The sequence below is a fragment of the Girardinichthys multiradiatus genome, chromosome 9 (assembly GCF_021462225.1).
Source record: "Girardinichthys multiradiatus isolate DD_20200921_A chromosome 9, DD_fGirMul_XY1, whole genome shotgun sequence".
In the NCBI taxonomy this organism is placed as follows: Eukaryota; Metazoa; Chordata; class Actinopteri; order Cyprinodontiformes; family Goodeidae; genus Girardinichthys; species Girardinichthys multiradiatus.
This window is the reverse complement of record NC_061802.1, coordinates 29,194,306-29,218,931: the sequence shown is the minus strand read 5'-3', so window position 1 is coordinate 29,218,931 and position 24,626 is coordinate 29,194,306. Positions and strand designations below refer to the sequence as shown.

The 24,626-nt window shown below is 37.7% G+C and overlaps 3 long non-coding RNA genes across 3 annotated transcripts; 1 reads left to right on the top strand and 2 right to left on the bottom strand.

The window, feature by feature from the left end:
• The first annotated feature begins 7,705 nt into the window (after nucleotides 1-7,705).
• On the top strand, nucleotides 7,706-9,817 carry LOC124874217. The gene is made up of 3 exons (XR_007039724.1): nucleotides 7,706-7,844; nucleotides 7,938-8,058; nucleotides 8,933-9,817. It is a non-coding gene; the product is annotated as an uncharacterized LOC124874217 (long non-coding RNA).
• Nucleotides 9,631-10,751, bottom strand: LOC124873548. The gene is made up of 3 exons (XR_007039572.1): nucleotides 10,657-10,751; nucleotides 9,895-10,164; nucleotides 9,631-9,759 (listed from the first exon to the last, which is right to left on the bottom strand). It is a non-coding gene; the product is annotated as an uncharacterized LOC124873548 (long non-coding RNA).
• Nucleotides 10,752-10,765: 14 nt separating this feature from the next.
• On the bottom strand, nucleotides 10,766-11,763 carry LOC124874216. The gene is made up of 3 exons (XR_007039723.1): nucleotides 11,142-11,763; nucleotides 11,029-11,074; nucleotides 10,766-10,955 (listed from the first exon to the last, which is right to left on the bottom strand). It is a non-coding gene; the product is annotated as an uncharacterized LOC124874216 (long non-coding RNA).
• Nucleotides 11,764-24,626: the final 12,863 nt, after the last annotated feature.

The following is a 24,626-nucleotide window of genomic DNA, read 5'->3' as shown; positions in this document are numbered from 1 at the left end:
CTCGTCTGTCGAAAAGCTCACTGATGACTTTAATATGTCCAGCATTGATGTATGTTTGTTCATGATCTCATATGGCTCAATGTTTGTGTTTCAGCAGGTGAATCAGATGGAGGTTAATACGATGATTGATAAACATTTAATCCCTTTTAAAGACGTCTTAGTCATGTCATTAATGTATTCATCACAACTAGGGACTTCCCCTGAAGGTGGAAATAGTTGAAGGTTATGGTATTACTGAACACTTTTTCTAATACAAATAAATAAATTCATTATAAAACAGCTGTTAAGTACCATTGAGGATCTATAATGGTGTGTATGTTTTTTTCCCAATAGAAAACCATGTTGAGTGTAATTGAACTGTAACTGTTTTTCTAACTTTGCAGAGATGCCTCTCTCATTTCCTATCAGAAACAAACTTCTTGACTGAATGAAAATATTTAATTTTTTTTATTTTTATCTAAATCTGACAGGGCTTTGAATAATTTTCAGCCTAACTGTATATGAAATAAATTAGAATATCATGGATACATTTCATGATGCATTATGTTTAGAGAGATGCATTATATAAGCTTATAGCAAGTGAAAGGCCAAAATTCAGTTTCTCAAAAAACTTTAATATATAAAAAAAGACCAATAAAAAATTAAAGCTGCAAGCAGCGTTGAAGGCCCTCGCCGCACCTCAGCGCAACTCGGTCTGTGAAGCAACCGCGGGAGCCTGGCATCGTTGTCTTCAGGCCACTGACGAGGCTGCCGTTTGATTCCACCTACTTCCATTAGGCAGTACACATCCTGGTGTTGGTTTATTTATATTTTTTTTTGTGTGGGTCACTTTCCTCTTAGAGGATCTCTGCTGGAGTGTGTTACTGAATGGCCCGTCATGCAGCTGTTCTAGAAAAAGCTCATTCAGGTGGAGTTAAAAGGAGCTGCAGAGTGACCAATTCACATTTAGTTAGTCTAATCAAGTCCTCAGAACTTGAGCTGGCCAGTGTTCTTTCTGAGTTTTCTTAAAAAGCCTCTGAGAAAGATTTTTATTCTTTTATTGACTCTCATGATGTCTATGCTCTTACGTGGGAGTCACCTATTGGGTTTGGATTTTTATCCCCAGTCACACTGTTGAAACAGTTACCTCAGGATTGTTATGCATCTGATGTCTCAGTGCTTGCCTTTTCTGCAGCCTTCTTGCCATCCCTTCCATAGAATAAAGATCTCACACATTCAACTATCCTCAACATCAACTTAGAACGCAGGCTCATCTTGCAACATTAAATACATTATTCGGAATAAATTATTGTTTTTTAGTATCTATATATTAATTTTGATGCAATTTTATTAAAAGGGAATATCATATGGAAAAGAAATCAAAGATGTTTTGTTCTTGCTTTTTTTCCACTTGTATTAATGACTGGTTTTAAATAAATAAACCATATACAAGAAATTGTTTAGAAGTTTGCAGTTTTAATGAACTTCCTGTCAAAATGTACTTTTATTGTTTAGTATTCTGTTTAGTTTGATGTTACAGAGTTTGACTTTACTGGCAGCAAAGTGATTGGACCATTTCAAATTTGAATCAAGGTTCTGCAAGTTTATTGGTTGTAAGGAATCACGTGATGTTTTCTTTGAAAACTATTGGTTGGCTGAGTGGTTATTTCGTTTTGCCCGCCGGATAATCCTTAGTCTTTTACAGACTAGCTTTGAGTAAACTTCTGGTGAGCTCAAAGTATTCCCCAAACCCTTTATTCCCTAAACCCTTTATTTCCAAAACCCTTCAGAGAAGAAAGAGCAATCTTGCTGTTTTTTCTCTCCACCCTCAGTGATCTTTGTCGACCGCACCAAGCCTTTTCCATCGAGGTAAGAATTTGTAATACTTATTTTTTTGGCATATGAATAAGCAATATTACTCTGAAGGTAGCATGTGCATTTATTTGTTATAAATAATTAAAATTAGGCTTTGTTTCATCTCGAAATTATATTGTAAAATATGCTATTTAAATACCGGAGTTTGCAGTTTATGCCTTAAACCGTTTGTGAAGCAGACAGAGTTTGAGGAGACAAGCTGGCTGCCGTGAGTTTTGCTGCTCTTTCTGTGAAGCTTAGTTTCGGGGTAGGAGACATTAGGTAGAACCAGCGCCATAGAAAGAGAGTTACGACACTCTTTGAACTCGCCAATAGGCGGTCACGTGGTTCATGTAGCTCTCAATAATTCCAAACATCTCAGTGAGGTTGAACGGCTTCAGGCGCGACAAAACTCAAAAAGCGAATTTTTTCACTCTTTCCTGTGACTTTTGGTAATTAAATAATAATGAACTGATTACTGGCTACTAAATCATAATTTGAAAATCCAAACAGAAGTAACAATACCTAATATAAATGCTCTTTCTGATCTCCTCCGCATGCTAGCACATGCTAGCAAGGATGCTATAACTGTATTCTGTGCCAGCAGTTAAGAGCTCTGATCAAACTTACCTTCGGATCTACATCCTATACTATGTGGAAAGATCTATTGCCTATGTATTTAAAAAAAAAAAAAATCCAAATATTACAGATGGAAAATGAGCAGAATTAAAATTGCATTTAAAAATTTTTATAATTTTTAAATGAATGAGGAAAATATGTACAGTATTTTCCGCACTATAAGGCGCACCGGATTATAAGGCGCACCTTCAATGAATGGCCTATTTTAGAACTTTTTTCATATATAGGGCGCACCGGATTATAAGGCGCATAGAATAGAAGCTACTGCAGTCAAACATTTGACTGGGGTTGCGTTATGCATCCACTAGATGGAGCTGTGCTAAAGAGAATGTCAACAAAACAGATATGTCAGTCAGTCAAACTTTATTAACTACAAACCAGCGTTCTGATAACTCCATTCATTCTCATGGTAAGGTCTCCTCTACATAGAATTCTATTGAATAGAGCCGGCCGCACGTTAGGAATGCATTGGAGTCTATGAAGATGAAGTTGAAATCAAACGTTAGTTAAAACGTGAAAGGGAACTTTTCCCTGATTCAGTAAACACGTAAAAGAAACAGTTTGATGCACTAAATCAAACGTTAGTACATTCACAATATAGTAGCGTTAACTGTTGAATTCTCTTGCTGCTGCTCTATTCCCATGTTCGACTGCGTAGCTGACAGCCTTGAGTTTGAACTCAGCATTGTAAGCGTGTCTCTTGAAAGGTGCAATTTTGGGGTCGTTATACACACACAAGTGGTGTTGGACTAGGAGTAAGCACAGTACAGGTGTTTACCGCTATTACTTCAGCGACGCCCCTGACTACGGTAGCCGTAATGCTGCAAGCGGTGCGGCTTTGTAGTTTACCAGTCGTACTGAAACATTTTGACAGAGCGCCGTGTACAACCAGTATGGATCAACCAATTAATCAATTGATCCATATATAAGGCGCTCCGCTCTGTATTACAAGGCGCACTGTCATTTTTTGAAAAAATGTATGGTTTTTAAGTGCGCCTTATAGTGCGGAAAATACGGTAACTATGAAAATATGACTGAAGACCTGGGATAAATTCTTAATTTTTGTAGAAGACATAATTATACTAATTTTTTTGCTGTCATGTGAACTGAGTTCTTGTATCTATAACAGACTTGATTGTGACCGTAGTCTGACAACTGTTGTAAAATTGTAATTCATTGACTAAAATGTTCATTTAATTCAAAATGTAGTTAAAATCATATTAGATGACAAAACAACTGTATTGTGCAAAAATAAATGACCAAACAATTTATTGTAAGATATGTAAAATGCAAAACTAGCTTTAATAAATAAGTACCTGCACTACCATTTATACAGTTTAACTACATCTGCACCAATAAACTGTATCTGATCAAATCTGGACAAGGTAGAAATGTGCCCAAGTCCGAATGAGGGTTCATCCTCCTTGGCATCATTGGCTGCAGCTCCTTTTGAAGTCAGTCACCACATCTGCTGACCTCCCTGAAAACAATACAGAAACAATCAATATCATAGCTAGAAGGCAAAAAAAAAAGTAAATGTGTTCCTCTGTAGGTTCAGCAGGCTACCATGGTTGGGTGTGCTGCATTTAGATGCACCAATCGGTCAGAGAAAGGAATCCATATGTATGGCTTCCCAAAAGATCCTGAAAGAAGGAAAAAATGGTTGGTTCAAGTCAGTAGAAGCAACCTCACCATCACCAGAGGTCACAACAACAGGAAACTATGTGCTGTAAGTTCAATCTGCACACTGCACTGGAAAATGCACAAGGGCCTAATGAAATGTGCAAGAAAATAAATAAATAAATCACTTTACAGGCACACTTTGAAAAAGGACAGTTTGTGAAGGGCACAGTCAGGCCAAGTGAGACTGAGGGCTGATGCCGTTCCAACCCTTTTTCTTCATCGCCCAGAACCAAAGAGGAGGAAGGGTCCTGCAATGAGAAGTCCAGCAGAACTTCCACTGCATGTTGATCCACTGACTAGTGATCACACATATAGTTCTAAAGTAAACTTTGGTACGAACCGTGTTAAATAATACGTTTCAAATTTTTTACCTAATCTTTATGCTAACAGTGACATTATAATTTGTGAGATGAGGGAAAGTGAAGGGGAAAAAGAAGATGAAATTGTAGCCTCAGAGGACAGGGACATGCCAGGAACTGATGCGCCAGGGTCAACAGGGCATGAAGTATGCATCAACAGGGAATACAATCAGGAAACCGAGGTGAAAAAGCTGAGGGAGAAATTAGAAAACCAAAAAAATCACATAAGAACAATAGAAGGAGAACTTCACAGACAGAAGAAAATTAATGCAGTCCTACGAAAGAAAAAAATAACAATGGAAAAGAACTTTGACAGCATTTTCACAAAAGATCAAATGAAAGCTATTGGTATGAAGAGTAAGAGAGGCATTAGATGGAGCAAAAACACATTAAAAAAAGCCATACAACTTCGCTTTTCTGTGGGCTCAACAGGCTACAGGCTTCTTCAGGACATGAGTCTCCCTCTCCCTGACATCAGAACCCAGCAAAGAAGATTGCAACACATTAAACTGGAACCAGGTGTGCTAGGAGAAGTTTTCAACATGCTCCAACTAAAGGTTGACAGTTAAGAAATGCAAGGCTTCAATGCCTCTGCAAATGCTGGCCTTGCACATTGAAAAATGCAGTGACTTATCAAGCTCAGACAGTGAGGTAAATAATGTGGTTGGGGTATCAAGGTGGCAATTGACCCAATTTTAGATGTAAATTAATGCTGTTTCTGTATTCAGGAGGCAGATGTGATGTACATAGAGAACACTGCCTCAAGCCTAGCCTCTACCAACAGAGCTGCATGCTCAGAATCACCAGATCAGCATCATTCTCAGCAGGAACATTATATGTTATCAATAAAGAAAGAAGTTGTTTTAAAACAGCAGCTTCAACACTGGTTACATTGATTTTCATATCATTCTTACAAAACAACCTCCCCTTCTTTACTCTTTTCAACTGAGGAAATGAACGTGCCTAATAATTATGCACATCTTGATAGTATGTTAGATTTTACATAGGCCAGACCCTCATTCAAGTTTATGTTGCTTGGACATGTGAATTTTATTTTCTAAATAATCACGTACCAAATATTTGTGAACTGTTATTAGTTCAACCTGTATAAGCCATCTAGACTGTAGATGGATGTAAATTGTAATATCTTAAACTCCTTTTCAAATGTGTCATACGCAGCTAATGTGATTTTCTGTCATTCCTCTTACTTCATTTTATATTATGTAATACATTTTTTTTTTTTTCAATGCATGGTTCCTTAAAATTACAATTGTATATTTTTTGTATTTTCTATACCACTCTTCCTGTTTAGATGGATGAAATCAAATGTCCATTGTGCAACAAATGTTTTCCGTTGTTAGACATAGAAGGGCATGCCAACTTCTGCGGTGAAAGGTAAGTGTTAAGCAACCAGATTTGTTTATATAGTGATGTGTGGTATTTTCATTCATGTTTTCAGCGATTGCTTTTATGTGCTTTGTAATAAACAATATTTGTTCCTCCTTGGTTTTTATTTAACTGTATATAAAAAAAAATAAGAAACTATGAGAATAAGAATTTATATGATAGTTCTTTTTTATGTTTTGTTTTAGAGTGGACCAGTATCTAAACCAAGCAGATAGAAATGAGACAAATCTGGATCATATTTCTTGGTAATCAATCTGTTTCCTTTTATTTTAGAAACTTCTTGAAAGTAATAATTGTTTTTATGAATGTAGAGTAATTTAAAAATCTCAACAGTGAGGATGATGTTGTTCGCTGGGCAGCATCACAGGTGGACACCAGCAAAACGTTTGAAATATGTGTTTCAAGAGACAGTGTGATTGAAAGAGGACTTCGGCTTTGGCAGCGTCAAAAAAATGGTGGCCCAGTGAACCCTTTGAAAGTCTCCTTTCTAGGAGAATTAGGTGTGGACACCGGTGCTCTCAGAAAGGAGTTTCTTACAAGTACGTCTGTCGTTTTATGTGATGTTGAATAGTGTGTACAGCAACATGAACCGAGTTGTGTGCATGTTATGTGAAAATCTGAAGCAAAGTGCAGATGTTTTATTTTTCCTAAAACCTTGTTTTTTTGCCCTTTTGATAATTCGAAATACCATGAAAATTAGTAGGCTATGTTGTCTATAATGTAACTTATTTTGTTTTCATTTGATTTGGTCTATAGCTATGGTTGCAGGGATTGAGAATAGACTGTTTGAGGGTGACAGTGAGATGGGCAAAATACTCTCTCAACAACCTTGATAAACAGCTGTTCAAGTATGTTTTTCACTTTTTATTAATTTCATAATCTGAGATACATTCTTATTTTAAAATATGAGAAAATGTAAAAAACACAAAGTATAAACCTTGAGACATATAGATGATGAGACTACTCCTATGAAGAAGGCTTTTGACATTTAAAAAACACGTGTTAAGGTTTTAAACACCAGCATTGTGACTTCAGGTGATGGAAAGAAAACAAGGTGTATTATGCTTTGCGATACCTTAGCTGATTGACCTTTCATATTTACAGAGTTGCAGGGGAAATATTTAGTGTGAGTGTAGCCCAAGGAGGACCAGCACCACAGTTTATGCAGGAGTGGTGTTACAACTACAACTTCAAACTCATGGTGTATATGACACTGAGTTATCGACATTACTAACAATGGTATGTTCAGTGAAAGAATTGAATCCTCTGTAAAATTGATCATTTACTTTGTTAGTGCCTTTCTCACATTGTGTGCTTTGATAGTTAATTATTATGTAACAGCAAATAAGTTCTAGAAGCACTTCCATTTACACAAACAATGTGAAACGGTTAGATTTAAATTCCTATAATGATTGCATCCAAGATTGTCATTTTGAAGATGGTAAAATTAAAGTTGTAATAATAGAACTGAAGAAACAATTTTTTTCTATACACCACATCTATAGATTGAAGGTGCATCTGACCTGTCTGTGTACAGTAAAGAGATACTGGATTGTGGCTACACCGGTCCGATTAATACAGACCATAAGAACACTATTGAGGCAAGTTTTAAATTTAGAAATTAGAAGTAATGTGACATTTCTTGCTTTGATACAAATTATCCGTTACACAATTAGTTATTGTGATAACTAGGAAATTATTTCAGATTATACAAGACCCTAAAATTCAGTCACTTTTAACATTGAACAAATCAATACATATTTTTGCATGGACTTTATAGGGCTATCATTCTGCATGCAACAACAAAACACACCAATGCTGCAACAAATGCGAGAAGGCCTTGGAGTTTACAACTTTATTAATGTAATGGAGAGAAAGCCAGATGAGTGTCGCAGTCTATTTGTTGTTGGAGAAGATGACAAGGTACACTGAATTTAGTTCATCTTGTTGATCTGTTATTTAGATCCATAAAGCTATCTATAAATGTTTAATGTTCTAAGTTGCTTCTTTTCCTAGGTTGACTCAAATTACATATTGTCACACATCGCCCCAGAATTGAGTCCACAGGGTTCAATAAAACAAGCAAAGGAGACCAAAATCTTGGAGTACTTCCAAGATTTCTTGTACGAACTTGAAGGTATGTAAATAGTTGCACGAATGAACTGTTGGTGACTGTGGCTAAGTAGTATAGCCACAGTCACCAACAGCAAGGGGTAGTTTTTTGTAGAACAGGTTTGTAAATTGTTCAGTTCGATTCCAGCTTCCCCTTTTTGCATGTCAATGTGCCCCGGGTCAAGGCACAATAACCCCAAGTTTCTTTTTTTTTTCTTAAAAATTTTTTTGGCACTAGAGGCCTTTATTTTGATAGTAGGCAGACAGGAAGAAGGGGCAAAGAGAGGGGGTCCAGCAAAGGGTTTGGCAAAGGTCGCTGGTTCCAGGACTCGAACCCGGGACAGCCGCTTCGAGGACTATAGCCTCCATATGTGTCGCGCTGTAACCCCTACAGCGCCGTGCCCCAAGTTTCCTTCTGATCTAAATATTAGTGTATTAATGAAAGTAAAATTTTGGCCTCATCTGACCAAAACGCCGTCCTCCATGCTTTTAGGGAGTCTCCTACATGCATTTTGGTAAACTCAAAATAAGCCTTCTTGTTTTTGTCTGTAAATAAAGGGTTTTTTCTAGTCATAAAATACAGTTCTATGAACTCTATGGCTTACTCGGGTTGTAATCAAACAATGCCAAGAAGGCTGAATACTTCTATATTTTTAGTTAGGAATTTAAATTGCTTTTGAATCTACATTAATGTAACAAGATGTGTTGAACCCACAGAAATATAATCATTAACATTATGAATACTTTAAATAGTTTATAACTGCTGAGAAGATGTAAATTAAAGAATAATGGAAATTCCTCCCCTATTACTTGCAGATTGGGCTTAAGTTTTAATCCTAGTGCAGATATTAACTTGAAATAAATACTTTAATGATGAAATAACAGTTTTCTTTTCATAGATACACGACCAGCAGAGAATGAGGAGACACAGACTCTAAATGTTCCAGTGGTGATGCAGTGGATGACTGGGCAAGCACACAGACATTTGCTTTTATCAGAAAGAAATTCTTTTAAAGTCACAGTGATTTTTGACCACAATTGCCTAGAACACACACCAGGCCACACTGTGTGCTACCCAGTTGTAAGTGCTTGTACCAGCACTGTGACATTTCCAACAGCCCATCTAGCGGATTATGAATCCTTCAGGAGCAACCTTAGCACTGCAGTAAAATATGGAGTCACTTTTGACAGGCTGTAGGTCAGCATGTGTTTATAGACGACCAGAGTTTGACAAGTTGTTCTGACTTTATTTTATAAAAGGCATTTTACACTGTTTTAACACTGATAGTTCATAGGTAAAAGAAATGTCTCTTTGGAGAGAATTTATTTTCTATCTGTTGTGGTTTATGTATTTTCCTCAAAAACTACAACTACTGTTCATAGTTGTAGTTCATTGTATAATGCGTTATGTTTTCCTAATGTTATTGCATCACACAGTTTTGATAAAAAACATGGGTTTGTGCTTGTATTGCACACATGCTGTAATGCGTGTTACATTTTATGATGTAGGAAGAAAATAATCTCACACACACACCAGCCACAGGCCACTTCAAGAGCTTGTAAATAAATGTCTCGGCCAAGTGATGCAGACTCTGCCAAAGGGTTTAATTGTTGAAGTGCATGCACTTTTTCAGCTGACAGCGGACTGAAGAACAGGCACATTGACCCCATGTTCAACTTCTTCACTTTGCTGTTCTTGGGACAGCAGCTCCTCAGCATGCTGAATCTGCTTTGACAAAAGCCATAGACAGATTACTCATAAAAAATACCAGGGAAAATAAATAAAAATCTACAAATCCATGTAGTCATCTGTCATATTTATGAAGCCCGAATGTTGCAATTAAATAAAAGCAAAACATACCTCTGTCAGATCTGGTTCTGACACTGGTTCCTTCAGCATACCGATCATCCACAATTGATTGGGTGTTAGGTTTCTGTCCTCAAGGGATGAGAATTCCAACTCTCCTCGAAAACCTGCAGATCTTCTCGTAGTCGTGGTATAAAGACATAGCCCACACAGAACAGATGGACCGCGTTCGACAGGTCAATGAGACCCTCTTCCTCCAAACTGTAGAGCATGTTGTAATATTTTGAAGTCACACTCCAAACATCTCTCCATAGGCGTTCAATTCTAAATAAAATGGCATATATAAAGACAAAACATTACAACTGTCAAAATTAGGCAACTTTCTTTTTTTGAAATAATTGCATAATGAACATTAGTTATTGTTATTCACAAATGTGGAAATTTGGCTTCGGTTTCACATAGTTAAAAAAACAACATACAGCAAATTCCACGCACACAATATGAGGACAGGAATAAACAATGAGAAATTACTCCCATTATTATGTATTGATGTTGCCCTTACTGTCTTATATGTTCTTCCAGAAGGGAGTTTACCAAATTACACAAAATTGGAGCAACCCAAGTCATTCACAATCTGTTGGGTCTTTTGCTTACCATGCTTTTTGACAGATCTGCCAGTTTTCTTTGCTTTATTATTAGGAAAATGTTGTCAAATGTGAGTGTTGTAGCAGATATTTATAGAAAAACAATGTAAAGTAAAATAACCAAGATTGTTCTTGTTGTAAAGACAAAAAAGACAGATTTGTGGTATGTTACCTCTGGTTATGAACACTTTTCCCAGCAATGAAACTGCCACGTCCAGTACCTCGAATCGTAAACATGCACCTTGCAATGTCCACATTTTCAACCCCATGATCACCTCGAACTCTATAAGACAAAGTGGAAAGTTATATTTTGCAAAATCAATGTAATTCAAGAACATCATACGCAATCTTTATCTTTTTTTAACCTTAATTAACTTGCCTTGATGGCCATCCATGTTTACAAACCCCATCCATAAAGAAACAAAAAGCTGTCCCTGCCTTGTTGTTGCCAGCCGTGTCCAAGTAAAAGATCTGTAGGATAATTTCTAGAATTAAACAGAAGTGATAACAAGATTTAAAATAAACAAAAACACACATACCTTACCTTCCTTGAAAAACCATCAATTGCTCCAAACACAACAATGTTGTACCTAGGAATATACACACTGTTATCAACAGAATATATGTATATATTCTTTATGTATTCAATAAACAAACCTGATGAGCTTATGATTTGTATCAACGTGGACAAGAGATAAGGGAGCTGGACCATTCTGGCAATAAGTCCTGCTCCGTCCACACGCTGCAAGGACATTTTCACTCTCTTCCAAGGAATCCGGACACCCATTGCTTGAAGAGACCCATCTGTAGCCAGCATTTGGCATTCTGGTCTTTATACACCTAACCTGTTCTAATGAGTCATCTGAAATGCTGGAATAGCATTTTCTTACAGCTAGATCATGCTCTTTCAAACGTCTATACAAAGTTGACCTTGCAATTCTAGAAAGGCTACATAAGGAAGTCAATGGTAAACCACTACTAAGTAGATCTGTGAGAGTTTCACTTTCTATGTTGACTTTGGGTCTCCCTGCATTCCCACTGTGTTCAACCTGAGCTACATCGAATAATCTTGGAGCTGAGGCATAAGAACTGACAACTTCAGTCAACCTCTGAAAATTCTCAACCACTGACTCCGCAAGGTCAACATGAGCTGCTCCGGCTCTGAGAAACTGTAACTCCTGACAACAAACAAAGTACAAATAGTCAAAGTCAATGGGCTGCCTGCTGAGAGTAGAAATCACTCTATGCCTAACTCTTTGTAAAAGCTGATGCAGCATAGATTCCTAAGAAAAAAAAAAAATATATATGAGAACATATTGATTAGTCTTTACACATTTAAGAAATTCCACAAGGTTATTATTTTACATGCAACTAACACAGCATAATACTTTAGGTGTTGACCAAAGTAAATAAATCAAAATGCAATTAGGCAGCAGCATTCCTGGGTCTGCGAACTGTCCAGTTACTTTTCCATTCTGTGTACAAGAGGGTAACATCATGCCATTGCAATTAGTCTATAGTCACTTCTGAATTAACAGAAAATTCAACCGTGACTGGAAAAAAAAAGGAACAAATGTTATCTGACACAATGTCTGTGGGTCTGGTTGGATATCTTTTAGGCTATAGTATGAACAGAGTTCAAGGTGATAAAGCACCCCACAGCCCCCCACCTCAAAGATGAATCTGGTGCCGCTGAGAGACGGTATTGGAGCATGAAAGAAAAAACATAACTTTGAACTCAACTCGAACTAAGGTCGGTGTTAGAGTAGTGGGGATTTATTTTTAAATGGGTGTGACAAAATATGATCTAAATACCAGACAGATAGCAATTTATTAACACTAATAAACAAAGATGGAAATGATGTGAACATCCTAACTCTGCCTGTGATCTACCAGTTTGGTTTTCCGTTTTGCATCTAGAAGAAAATATATATTTAGATGTTACATTGTCTCCCCTTATCTAAAGCACTGATTATGTGCTCGGGAAATAAATAATATGATTGTACAGTCATGTGACATGTGTTGTGTAGATCAACATGGACGTAATGACACTGTAGCGCAGCGGTCCGCTGTGTTTCCCACCTTAGCATCGCTGCTAGTTAGTACACACACGAAGGTAACAGTTTCTTAACATTTATTTTCATCACATACATTTGGTATTTTGCCACGCTTAATGCAACTCGACAAAGGTGCACTAGTTTAACATAAAGACAGGCAAACATTACACAAGCCCAGTTTATGCATTTTACCAGATGCTAACATTAGCTAGCGTGCTATGCTAACCGGGATGCGGCACACAAGATAATCGACTGTCTTCCTAAATTGTGTAAAACTTTCTTCTTTGAAAAAAGGATGGACACTTTAGCAGCTCTTGAACTGTAAATCTGTGAAGATTACCGGTACTTATCATTCACGTTCGGTGTTACCTCCTTTCTTCTGTAGAGTTGATGTCTCCTAACTGAAGCGACGCTGCAAGCCCTGCAGTTCAAGCAGAAGTTCAGAGGTGGGGGGAATCAGAGTCTGCTGCTTTATTCAGCGCTAACCAATAGGGAAACGTCTTACATCGTTCGTCTTTAGGCCCCGCCCAGGATGTTCATGTTTCCAGAACTCAAAATTCGTTGAGTTCAACCAAAAAAGCGAGACTCGTAACCAAAAAAAGTTTTTTCAAGCAATTTTTTTTTCTCCCCAAAATAAAATATTCCATTAAAAAAAAAATGATCACAACTTAATATTTTTTGATTGAGATTAGTTTTTGTTTGATTGATATTAGTTGTTTTTTTTTATTGAGATTAGTTTTTTTTTATTGAGATTAGTTTTTGTTTGATTGATATTAGTTGTTTTTTTTTATTGAGATTAGTTTTTTTTTATTGAGATTAGTTTTTGTTTGATTGATATTAGTTTTTTTTTTTTTGATTGAGATTAGTTTTTTTTTATTGAGATTAGTTTTTGTTTGATTGATATTAGTTTTTTTTTTATTGAGATTAGTTTTTTTTGATTGAGATTAGTTTTTTTTGATTGAGATTAGTTTTTTTTCTGATTGAGATTAGTTTTTTTTTGATTGAGATTAGTTTTTTTTTTATTGAGATTAGTTTTTTGTGATTGAGATTAGTTTTTTTTTTTGATTGAGATTAGTTTTTTTTGGATTGAGATTAGTTTTTTTTTTATTGAGATTAGTTTTTTTTTTAATTGAGATTAGTTTTTGTTTGATTGATATTAGTTGTTTTTTTTTATTGAGATTAGTTTTTTTTTATTGAGATTAGTTTTTGTTTGATTGATATTAGTTTTTTTTTTTTTGATTGAGATTAGTTTTTTTTTATTGAGATTAGTTTTTGTTTGATTGATATTAGTTTTTTTTTTATTGAGATTAGTTTTTTTTTATTGAGATTAGTTTTTTTTTGATTGAGATTAGTTTTTTTTCTGATTGAGATTAGTTTTTTTTGGATTGAGATTAGTTTTTTTTTTATTGAGATTAGTTTTTTTTGGATTGAGATTAGTTTTTTTTATTGAGATTAGTTTTTGTTTGATTGATATTAGTTTTTTTTTTATTGAGATTAGTTTTTTTTTTTATTGAGATTAGTTTTTTGTGATTGAGATTAGTTTTTTTTTTGATTGAGATTAGTTTTTTTTGGATTGAGATTAGTTTTTTTTTTATTGAGATTAGTTTTTTTTTTGATTGAGATTAGTTTTTTTTTTGATTGAGATTAGTTTTTTGTTTGATTGAATAATATTGAGACAAATTTAACTCCATAAAGATGAGCTGTTGCATGATAGACAGCAACATTGCATGTTTCAAGATACTTGTCTCATGCCTGTAGATATTGGTCAGGAAGCTCTGGAGCAGTATTTTGATAATGTTTTGAATGTAGCTCCTGGTGAGGGCAACAATCCAGTGAGGTTACTTTCTGATCCAGAAAATGAAGTTAAATGCTTCCCTGTGTTATTTCCATCTGGAAATAATACCTATCATGATAGCAGACCGTATCGTTTAACGTTGTCTCGGTACTTTGATAACAGGATTTTACATGCTGATGGTAGAATATCTGCATTAGATATTCTACATTAGATGAAAATCTAATGTAGAATATCTGTTTTATGCCCAGTACATGTCAGAGTTGGAGCAGGTTAAGTCTAATGTTTCGATAGCTTTACGTAAAGGCAGAGGTGGTAAATCCCACAATTTGAGTGACTTGTTGAAAGATGTGGAGTCTTTCAAGAAGTTGTTGGAGTTTGATGATGGTTATCAGTTTCTGAAACCCATAAGAGGGACTCCAGCTTTCTGGCAGTCAGCACAACGTGAGTTGTTGGCTTGTGTTCGACAACTTGGGAAACCATGTTGGTTTGCTTCATTTTCCTCTGCTGATATGCGTTGGACCAATCTGCTTAACAGTGTCTTGAAGCAAGAAGGTCGAACACGGACGGTTGAACAGTTGGAGTGGACCGACAAGTGTGAACTGTTGCGTAAAAATCCTGTAACTGCTGCCAGGATGTTTGATTTTAGATGGCATGTGTTTTTGAGAGAGGTTTTGATGTCTCCGTCGAATCCAATTGGTAAGATTAAAGATTATTATTATCAAGTTGAGTTTCAGCAGTGTGGCTCGCCACATATTCACGCGTTATTTTGGGTCGAAAATGCTCCTATCTTGGATAAGAGCACAGATGAGGAAGTAGTTGCTTTTATAGATAAATATGTAACGTGTGAACTTCCCTCTGAAGATGATCCGTTATTTGAAGTGGTGACGTCTGTGCAGCAGCATTCGAAGCATCACTCTAAAACTTGCAAGAAGAATAAAACAGTTTGTCGGTTTAATTTTCCCCGCCCGGCCTCCACACGAACATTCATTTGTCGTGGAGAGAAATATCAGGATAGCGTTAGGTGTAAGAACTGTCAGAAGGATAAAAGTGATCCAATTGCACAGTGTTCATGTATAAATAAAGAGGGCTTGGATAAGAATAAAATGGGTGGGGAATTGGCAAGTCGTATTTTCAGTAAAGTAAAAGAGACTATTTTGGATGCAAATAGTCCATATGGTACTATTGAGGAATTGTTTAGAGGTTTAGGCATAAATCAGCATATATTTGAAATGGCATATAGACATTGTAGTCGTAATACTCATGTTGTTTTGAAAAGGCAACTCAATGAGGTCTGGATTAATCTGTATAGCAGCCAGCTGTTAAAAGCTTGGAATGCTAATCTTGATATCCAGTATTGTGTCGATGCATATGCGTGTTGTGTTTATATTGTGTCATATATGTTTAAAGGTGAACAGGAAATAGGTCTGTTGTTGGGAAATGCTCAAAGAGAAGCTGCCAAAGACAATAATTTAAGTGCCAAAGAGGCACTGAAAAGTTTAGGCAGCGTTTATCTCCATAATCGAGATGTGTGTGCTCAGGAAGCGGTGTACAGGGTAACAAATCTGCATTTAAAGGAGTGTTCTAGGAAAGTTGTTTTTGTTCCCACAGGTGACAATGTTGTTAGGATGAGTTTACCCATTAGTGTTTTAAGGCAGAGAGCTGCATCAGAGGAAGGTGCCACTGACGACATGTGGATGACTAGTACAGTTGATTGGTACAAGAACAGGCCAAACGATGATGTCTTTGCAGACATGTGTCTTGCAACTTTTGCTTCGGAGTATCAAACTGTAATTAAAAATGAGAGATGCAGAAATGCAATCCATTTGAAGAAGGGCCTTGGTTCAATAGTGAAAAGAACTCGGACCCAGCCGGCTATTGTGCGTTATGTTCGCTTTCAGAAACGAGGGACCTTGAAAAGTTTCATAAAACAAATCTGCAGCTGTTTCTGCCCTACAGAGCAGATGCTGAACTTAAACCTGTGAACTATGAAACATTTGAGGAGTTCTATAATAGTGGTTCTGTAAGGCTTGTAGATGGTTATTATTGTTCTGTGAAGTCTGTTGTGGATTTAAATAAATCTGCGTTTGAACCGGACTGTGAGCAGTTAGAGATTCCTCATCATTTAGATAGTGACGTACTGCTGGAAGATGCGTGGTGTGAGCTGTGTCCTGAGGCGGAGTTGGAACGTTTGGAGTGTATTGAGGAAGTAAAAGAACGGGAAGAAGTAGTGGAAGGTGTACCAGAACCTATTCCAGATTTGTGTCTTCGTAAGAATGAGATTGCACGTTTGGAGAGAAGAAATAACTTGAGAAGAAGTGAAGGTTTGGCTTTAATTAGGTCTCTAAATGAGAAACAGTTGTCAGTGTTTAATGAAATTAGACGGTGGTGTTTGGATAGGATTTCAGGGAAAAATCCTAAACCATTGCATGTTTTCATTACTGGTGGTGCAGGGACTGGAAAGAGTCATTTGATTAAAGCCATTCAGTATGAGTCAGTGAGGTTATCGCGAGCATGCCGTAATCCAGATGATGTCTCTGTGTTGTTAACGGCTCCTACTGGTATAGCGGCTCATAATTTGCAAGCAATGACTATTCACAACACTTTTAGCATTGGAATGGATGTAAGGCTACCATATACACCATTGGGGGAAGAGAAGCTGAATTCATTGCGAGTTAAATATAGCGATCTCCAGCTTCTTATAATTGATGAAATATCTATGATAGACCATAACCTGTTGTCATATATCCACGGTAGGTTGAGGCAGATAAAGCAGACTGGTGACTTTGCTTCATTTGGAAATGTTAGTGTCATTGCTGTTGGGGATTTTTTCCAGTTGCCTACAGTAAAAGGCAAAGCCTTGTATGTGGAGAGTGTGACTAGTAACTTGTGGCATAGTTTATTTAAGATTGTTGAATTAACAGAAATAGTTAGACAGAAAGATAGGGTGTTTGCAGAGTTGCTAAATAGAGTGAGAGTTCATAGTAAAGGTGCTCCAATGTTGGCAGATGATGGTAAGCTCTTAAAGCAATGTGAAACTGGTGAGGTCAGCTCAGCCTTGCATATTTTTGCAACAAATCGACAGGTAAATGAGCACAATATTGAGCAGGTCAGTAAGTGCTGTCCTGATTATATAGTGATTGGAGCACGAGATTATGTGAATGATAAAAAGACGGGTAAACTGAGATTGCTAGAAGGGAATCATGCTAGAGCTTCTAGCACATGTTTATCTGAGGACTTGTGTTTGGGGAAAGGTGCTCGTGTTATGTTGTGCAAAAATGTTGATGTTGCAGATGGTTTGGTGAATGGTGGTTGTGGGACAGTTGTGGGAATTTTGCAGTCGGAAAAGGATGACTTTCCTCTCAAAGTTTATGTGAAGTTTGATGAAGATCGTGTTGGGTCACAGAGGAGGAAGCAGTGCCAGACCACTTCAGCTGAATTTGTTGGCGCCATTGCAATTGAACCAGCGGAAGAACGAGCTACAAAGAAAGGTGGAATGCGGAGGCAGTTTCCACTGAAATTGGCTTGGGCCTGTACAGTTCACAAGGTACAAGATGTAACTGTCGACAGAGCCGTAGTTAATTTGGATAAGATCTTTTCAGCGGGACAAGCTTATGTAGCATTGAGTCGTGTTAGAAACCTGTCTGGGCTTGTGATTCAGAAGTTTGATGAGAAGATGATTTATTGTAAGGAAGACATAAAGGTTGCCCTTAAGGCCATGTCACCTTTAATCATGGAAAATGTGTTGTGTAGTTTAAATTTAAAAGATTGTGGTACATTTTTGATAGGGGTGTCAAATTACCGCGTTAATTGCGATTAATTAATTACAGTCATGCTTAGCGCGTTATGTTTTTTAATTGTGTTAATCTAATTTTTAATCTCCAACTCTACTATTTCTTTATGAGAGTTCCCTTTTTATGAAATCTGTTTTTTTATGCATTGGGCTTCTTGCACTTGAGTTATTGAGGGTGGAAAACAATGGTCAGTCACACCCTGAAGTGGACATTGATTGGCTGTCATGGGTGTGTATGAGCTGATAGGCTCAAGTGAGTAGCGGAGAAGAGACGCGAAAATGGAGGAGCATGTGAGAGTTGTCGGTCCAATGACTGGGAAATTTACATTCCAAAAACACGACGACGGCACCATTGATAAAGGCAGAGTGATATGCCTTCTTTGTAAGGAGTTTGCTTACCACATCAACGCAAAGCACCCAGTTGCGAGTGCCGCCGCCACAGTTAATGTTAGCAGCGAAGACATTAGCAATTTAGCAAGCCACAGCAAAGCTCTTCGCCAATATAAACTTGAAGAGAACACCCCACGTATGAGCAAGTCTGCAACCGACAGGCTGACAAATGTTCTTGCCAAGTGTTTAGCGTTGAACTGCAGGCCGATTAATATAGTGGAAGACGAGGGATTAACAGGTGTTGCAAAATGCGTCCAATGACCCATCATACAAGCCACCGTCCAGGTCGACAATGACGACCAAAATCGGCAAGATGTACGATGGTGAAAAGAAAAACAAACTTGAGATTTTGGTGAAGGACTCGCCCAACTATGTTGCTATAACCGGAGATCATTGGACCTCAGCTGGCAATCACAGCTATTTGGGAGTGACCGGACACTTTATTGATGGTGAGTGGAACCTCAACTCATTTGGGCTGACCGTCATGAAAACAGAAACCAGGCACTTTGATAAATGTGCCGAACAGTTCCTCAAGGTGGTACATGACTGGGGAATTGAAAAGAAGATATCCACCATTGGTACAGACAATGCAGCAAACATGCTGGCTGCTATGAGAGCCCTTCCATACGAGCACATCGCCTGCAATGCTCACCTTCTCCAGAGGACCATCACGGTCTGCCTCGATAGTAGTGGGTTTGCCGGTGTACTGACAAAGTGCCGCAAGATTGTTGGCCATTTTAAACAAAGCCCTGCGAGTACCACAGAACTTAACCAGCAACAAGTAGCACTTGGAAAAATGAGCGAGCAACTTCTACAAGATGTACCGACCAGGTGGAATTCAACACTAGCAATGGTCTCACGCCTCCTATGCAACCGAGAGGCGGTCCAGGCTACATTGGATCAACAGAACCACAGATTGGTCATGCCAAACGAAGCTGAGTGGGGGAAACTGCAGAGGCTGGAGGTCCTGCTTGAACCATGCAGGTAAGCCCAAATAAACACGTCCATTATAATCAAAAACTATTGTCACATGTTAGGTAGTTACATTTCAGAACAATTAAATTGGAAATCAGTGACACTTTAGTTTAAATATACAGCTAAGTTTATTTTCGCAAACTTATCCACAGCTCAGTCAACTACCTCTGTAGGTAGTTGACTGAGCTGCTGGGTGGTGAGGTCTACATCTCTTGCTCTGTAGTGCTGCCTGCTTTTTGCCATCTGGACTGTGTCATGGACATCACTGATGATGATCCAGCCTATGTGGTAAAGTTCAAGAACGCGTTCCAGAGGGACCTGGCAGCACGGTGAGTTGATGCCAATGAGACATGGTTCAAGTTGGCCACAGCACTGAATCCACGTTTTAAGGATTTGAAATGTCTTCCAAGAGAAAAGAGGGAACAGGTAAAGACTATAAGGATAAGCTGGATGAAAGAGTCCAATTTATAAAAAAAAAATAATTTATATAGCACCTTTCACACATAAGAAATGCAACACAAAGTGCTTCATAAAATAAAAAAACATCTACTGCACTTAGTGTTAATGATAATCACTCACTCAACCATCTATTAATTCATTCATTCATTTAGGTGTGGACCAGTCTGGAGAACATGCTCCAAGCAGCAGAGCCCAGAAGATAAGTTACTCTCCAGCCCTCCACAGAGTATGATGAACCAGCTCAGAAGAAGAGGAGGAGCGTTCTCCTGCTGGGGTCTGACTCTGACTCAGAAGAAGATGGAATGATGTCTGGAGAGCTACAGAGTAGAGCCCAGCATCAGTATTGATGACTGTCCCCTGCAGTGGTGGTATGCTCACTCAGGAGCCTATGAAAAGCTGTCAGCCCTAGCACACAAGTACCTGGCCTCCCTGGCAACCTCCATACCTTGTGAAAGACTGTTTAGCCTTGCAGGCCACATAGTACAAAAGAAAAGGGCAGCCTTGCTCCCAGAAAATGTGACCAAGTTGGTCTGTGTCAGCGACTGGCTGAAGAAGAAGAAATAAGAGGCATGAGGTCAGCAAAGCTGCTATGTCCTCTGCCTACTAGAAGTGATTGTTTCAGCACTTTATTTTTGTTATGATGAACAATTATTTTTGGTGTGCTTGCTTACAGCATTGTGATTGATAGGTCTGTTTTATTTATTTTGTTATCTGAAGCAGAGGAAAAGCAACAAGTTCAGTGTTCAATAATTTTATTGTTCATAAAAGTGTTCTTGCCATTTTATATGTTAACTTACAGCATTTTATACAGACCTGATGTTTTCATTTTAAAATTATTTGGAAATTCAAAAAAAAAGAGCTCAGCAATATTTCTGCCCTAGTGACAGAAACTACAGGTTGAAAGCAGCACTTGGGACTAGTCTCAAATACAACGGAATGTAAATGGCTAGAACTGCATCTGTTCAAAACAATAAATTATTTCATAAAACCACTTTTTTGTTATATATCAATCTTTTGATCTACCACAATAATGTAACAAATTTAAATTGAAATATTTCAACCAACTTAAGGGCCTTTCTCAGCAATTTGTAGGTGAGATTAAAAAGGAGATTAATTAGATCAATTAATTACAGATCATAGTTAATTAATCTCTCAATTTTTTTAATCTATTGACAGCACTAATTTTTGATGAACGTGCAAAGTTTGCCTGGACATGTGGCTGATTTGGCCTCTTGTATAAAGCAGGTTCAGCCTAGTTGCATTGCTGTGACAGAAACATGGCTGCCTGCAGTTTTTTCAGCTGATACGGTAAAGATTGCTGGCTACAGTTTTAAAAACTGTCCACGAAGTTTATCGTATAACAGCAATATTCCAGCATTAGTGGAATTGCAGGACCAACAGCACGGTGGAGTTGGCATGTATTGCGCTGATGGTGTGGCATATGAAGTTTTGAGTGTACCAGATGTTAATTTGGAGTGTCTGGTTTATCACTTTCAGAGCTTCAGCATTGTGGTGGCTGTTGTTTATCGCCCACCGTCGTATCCTTTGTCACTGTTTAAGAAGAACTTGGGCAAGTTACTTTATTGGCTTGAGCCACTAAGTGACACAGCTGCAGTGATTGGAGATTTCAATGATGACTTTTTGAAGTCATCTAATGTCTCCAAATTTGTGACAGAGAGAGGCTATAATCAGATAGTGAGAGAGCCAACAACTGACAGTGGCACTTTAATTGATCATGTTTATGTTAAATCTTCAGTGTATGACGTAGAGGCAATTGTTGTTCCTACATATATATTTTAGTGATCATGAGGCCATAATTTCAATTTTTAATTGTAGTATCAGGAGATAATAGTGAACTATTTTTTAATGTATTTGGATGGATACTTTTAAATGTAAAAATCAGTTTTTGATAGAGATTAACATTTTCTATGCAATAGAAAGTGTTTGTAATTTATTAAGGTTTCGTTTCCTCCATTAAGACAGCATTTATTGGCAAACAAATTGACAAAAGTTGAGCATGTTATGAATTTGACATGCTTTATTAATAATTATGCTGGCCTATAAAAATCGTTTTATTGTAATTGGAAATGTAACATTGAGTATGCTGTTCTTGATGGAGGTTTTGCTTTACCTTGTCATGTTACATAAAAAAAGCAAAAGGCACTGGTAGAGGTACTCTCAATTTTGGGACAGGGTTCAACTCCCTGTGGTGCCTTGCTGGTTGTGTTGACAATGACATATGAAATTTTCTACATTATAAAAAAATGACTAATCCTTAAATATTATAATTACTGTTAAGACCTTTTTTAACCTGTGTAAATTTTGTCTGTGAAGGTACTCCTGGATCAGCGCTTCTGGGATCTTTTGTGTATACTCTGTCTTCTGAAACCCCCAGTCGGTCATGGCAGATGGCCTCTCAGGGAGCCTGGTACTTGTTGCGTTAGATGTTTTTGTTCATGCTAAAGAGGAGTTTATTCTGTCCACTGTGGCTACATTCGTGCTCAGTAAAAGGGATTACTGGCAAGTCAAGGACACTACTATCAACCATCCATTGGCTACATACTCATCCAGGAAGAGTGAACACTGCAAGTCAATGATTAGATGGAAGCTGCTGGGCTTCCTTTACGTAGAAAACATCTAAAGAAGTACAATAATAAACTGGACTTGACCTCATTGTGGGATGTAATGTATGTATGATCAAGTGGAATATTTGTACTTGACTTCAATGTTTATGATTGGAATAAAGTAACCTGAGAGTACATGTGTTGTGAATTAGTGTTATGTAAATAAACACACTTTGATTTGAATTTTACACATTGTATAGAAATTTGCTCCAGGCAAAAGTTAGCAGTAGGCTTCATGATGATGTTATGTATCGATGAATGAGTATTAGAAAGTACTAATTGTGTTGTATATGAGTTTAAAGCAGAAATTGCTTTACAAGTAAAATCAATTAACATTGAAAGCAAGTGAAAAGAACAAGGACAGAGTTAAGCAAAATTATGTATGACAAAGTTTGAAAGGACATTCACATGTGAAAGGTGAGTGAAATACTTAAAAGTATCATGTGTACAATTTGAATAAAACTGTGGAGGACGTGTATTTTGTGTAATGAGGCAGTATTTTGAACTTGTGAGACTGCTTAAAGGACATAAAACATTGAAACATCTGTCTTCCTATGGCCTGGGGGTTGTGGTTTTTTGATCCAAGCATATAATAAAATAATATGGTAAGCAACCCAACATGGAGCATTAACAGTAAGTTTGTTTAAAATGTGGCATTCTATGTTAAAGACAGACAATAACATTTTTATAGCAATTAAGTAAAAACAGTAGACTGCACAGTGAGCAACCTTTCATAGCATCTTGACTCATGCAGGGTTGTTCTCCAGCGGAAAGCATTGAAAATGTGGGTGAAATCCAACCTTCCCGAAGGAAGCTGCACTCACTTGGCTGTTAGTTGAGGAGATCACTTTAGGTCACGCACTGAGTTTTTGTTAACATGTTCATTATTAATCCATATACATATGTGTATATTATATTTCAAGAGGATCCGATGATGTATGAGGGAGAGATAGGCCTTGAAATGTCCTAGGGGGCGCTGTTGATCCAAATCGCAATGTAATCCAATAGAGGTGTTTGGGGACTGACAAAGATGAGCCATATTTATTTTGGATTGAATCAGACCATCCATGTGTAATTTAGAGGCAAACGTATGGCCGTGGCGTGACATCAGAATTCGCTACGCCATCATAGCCACACCCTCCAGCTAAAGCAGTCAGTACTGGCGACTGTGTAACACCATCATGTTATCTGTTACTTGGGACAGTTTCACATTGATTAGGTGAAGAACATCAAACACTGACTGTCTAAAGAAAAACGGGACACTTCCTGTTCTCAGGGGGCGGGGCTTCGATTATGTCAGCATCTTACCAGTGAATATTGTTCAGGCCTAGAGGCAGATCAATCCCAGAAGGTTTTATGTGTCTGTGACTTTCTTTGTAGGAGCTAAGTCAATTTAGTGTTTTATGGCGAGAAGTCATATTTTGAGGCGTAGCCACTCCCACATGCTTTCATGTATCCAAAAGCTTTTGATAACTTTTGATCCCCAATGCCTTAAGAGTATACTGAGTGATTTTCAAGTCTCTAAGTCCAAACCTGTAGGAGGAGTTCGCTCAGATATGCTGGGTGAAAACGTCAAAAACAAGGTGAAAATGGCAACTTCAATCCAAAATGGTCGACTTCCTGTGGGGTTTGGACCAATGCTCCAAGAGACTTATTTGTAGGTCCTGAGATGATACATATGTGTACCAGATTTCAGATTCCTCGGTGAAAGCATGGCTTGGGGCTGATTTTTTCAAATTTTCTAGGGGGCGCTGTAGACGAATTATGCCACGCCCACCAAATATGTCATCAGATCTGTGTTGGGGACTGGACAAGATTCAATCACATTGAATTTGGTGCAGATCAGATGATGTATGTGGAAATGAGAGCCAAACGTATGGCCATGGCGTGACGTCTGACTTCGCCACGGCCACGCCCTTTTATGAAACGTCATTGTGCTTCAAACGAAGTTAGACCCACTAGTTATCTGTGTTCTGACACAGATTGAAGTGTATTGGGTCAAGAGGGTCAGAGAGGCACCTTTCCAAGTGAAAAAGGTGACTTCCTGTTCTG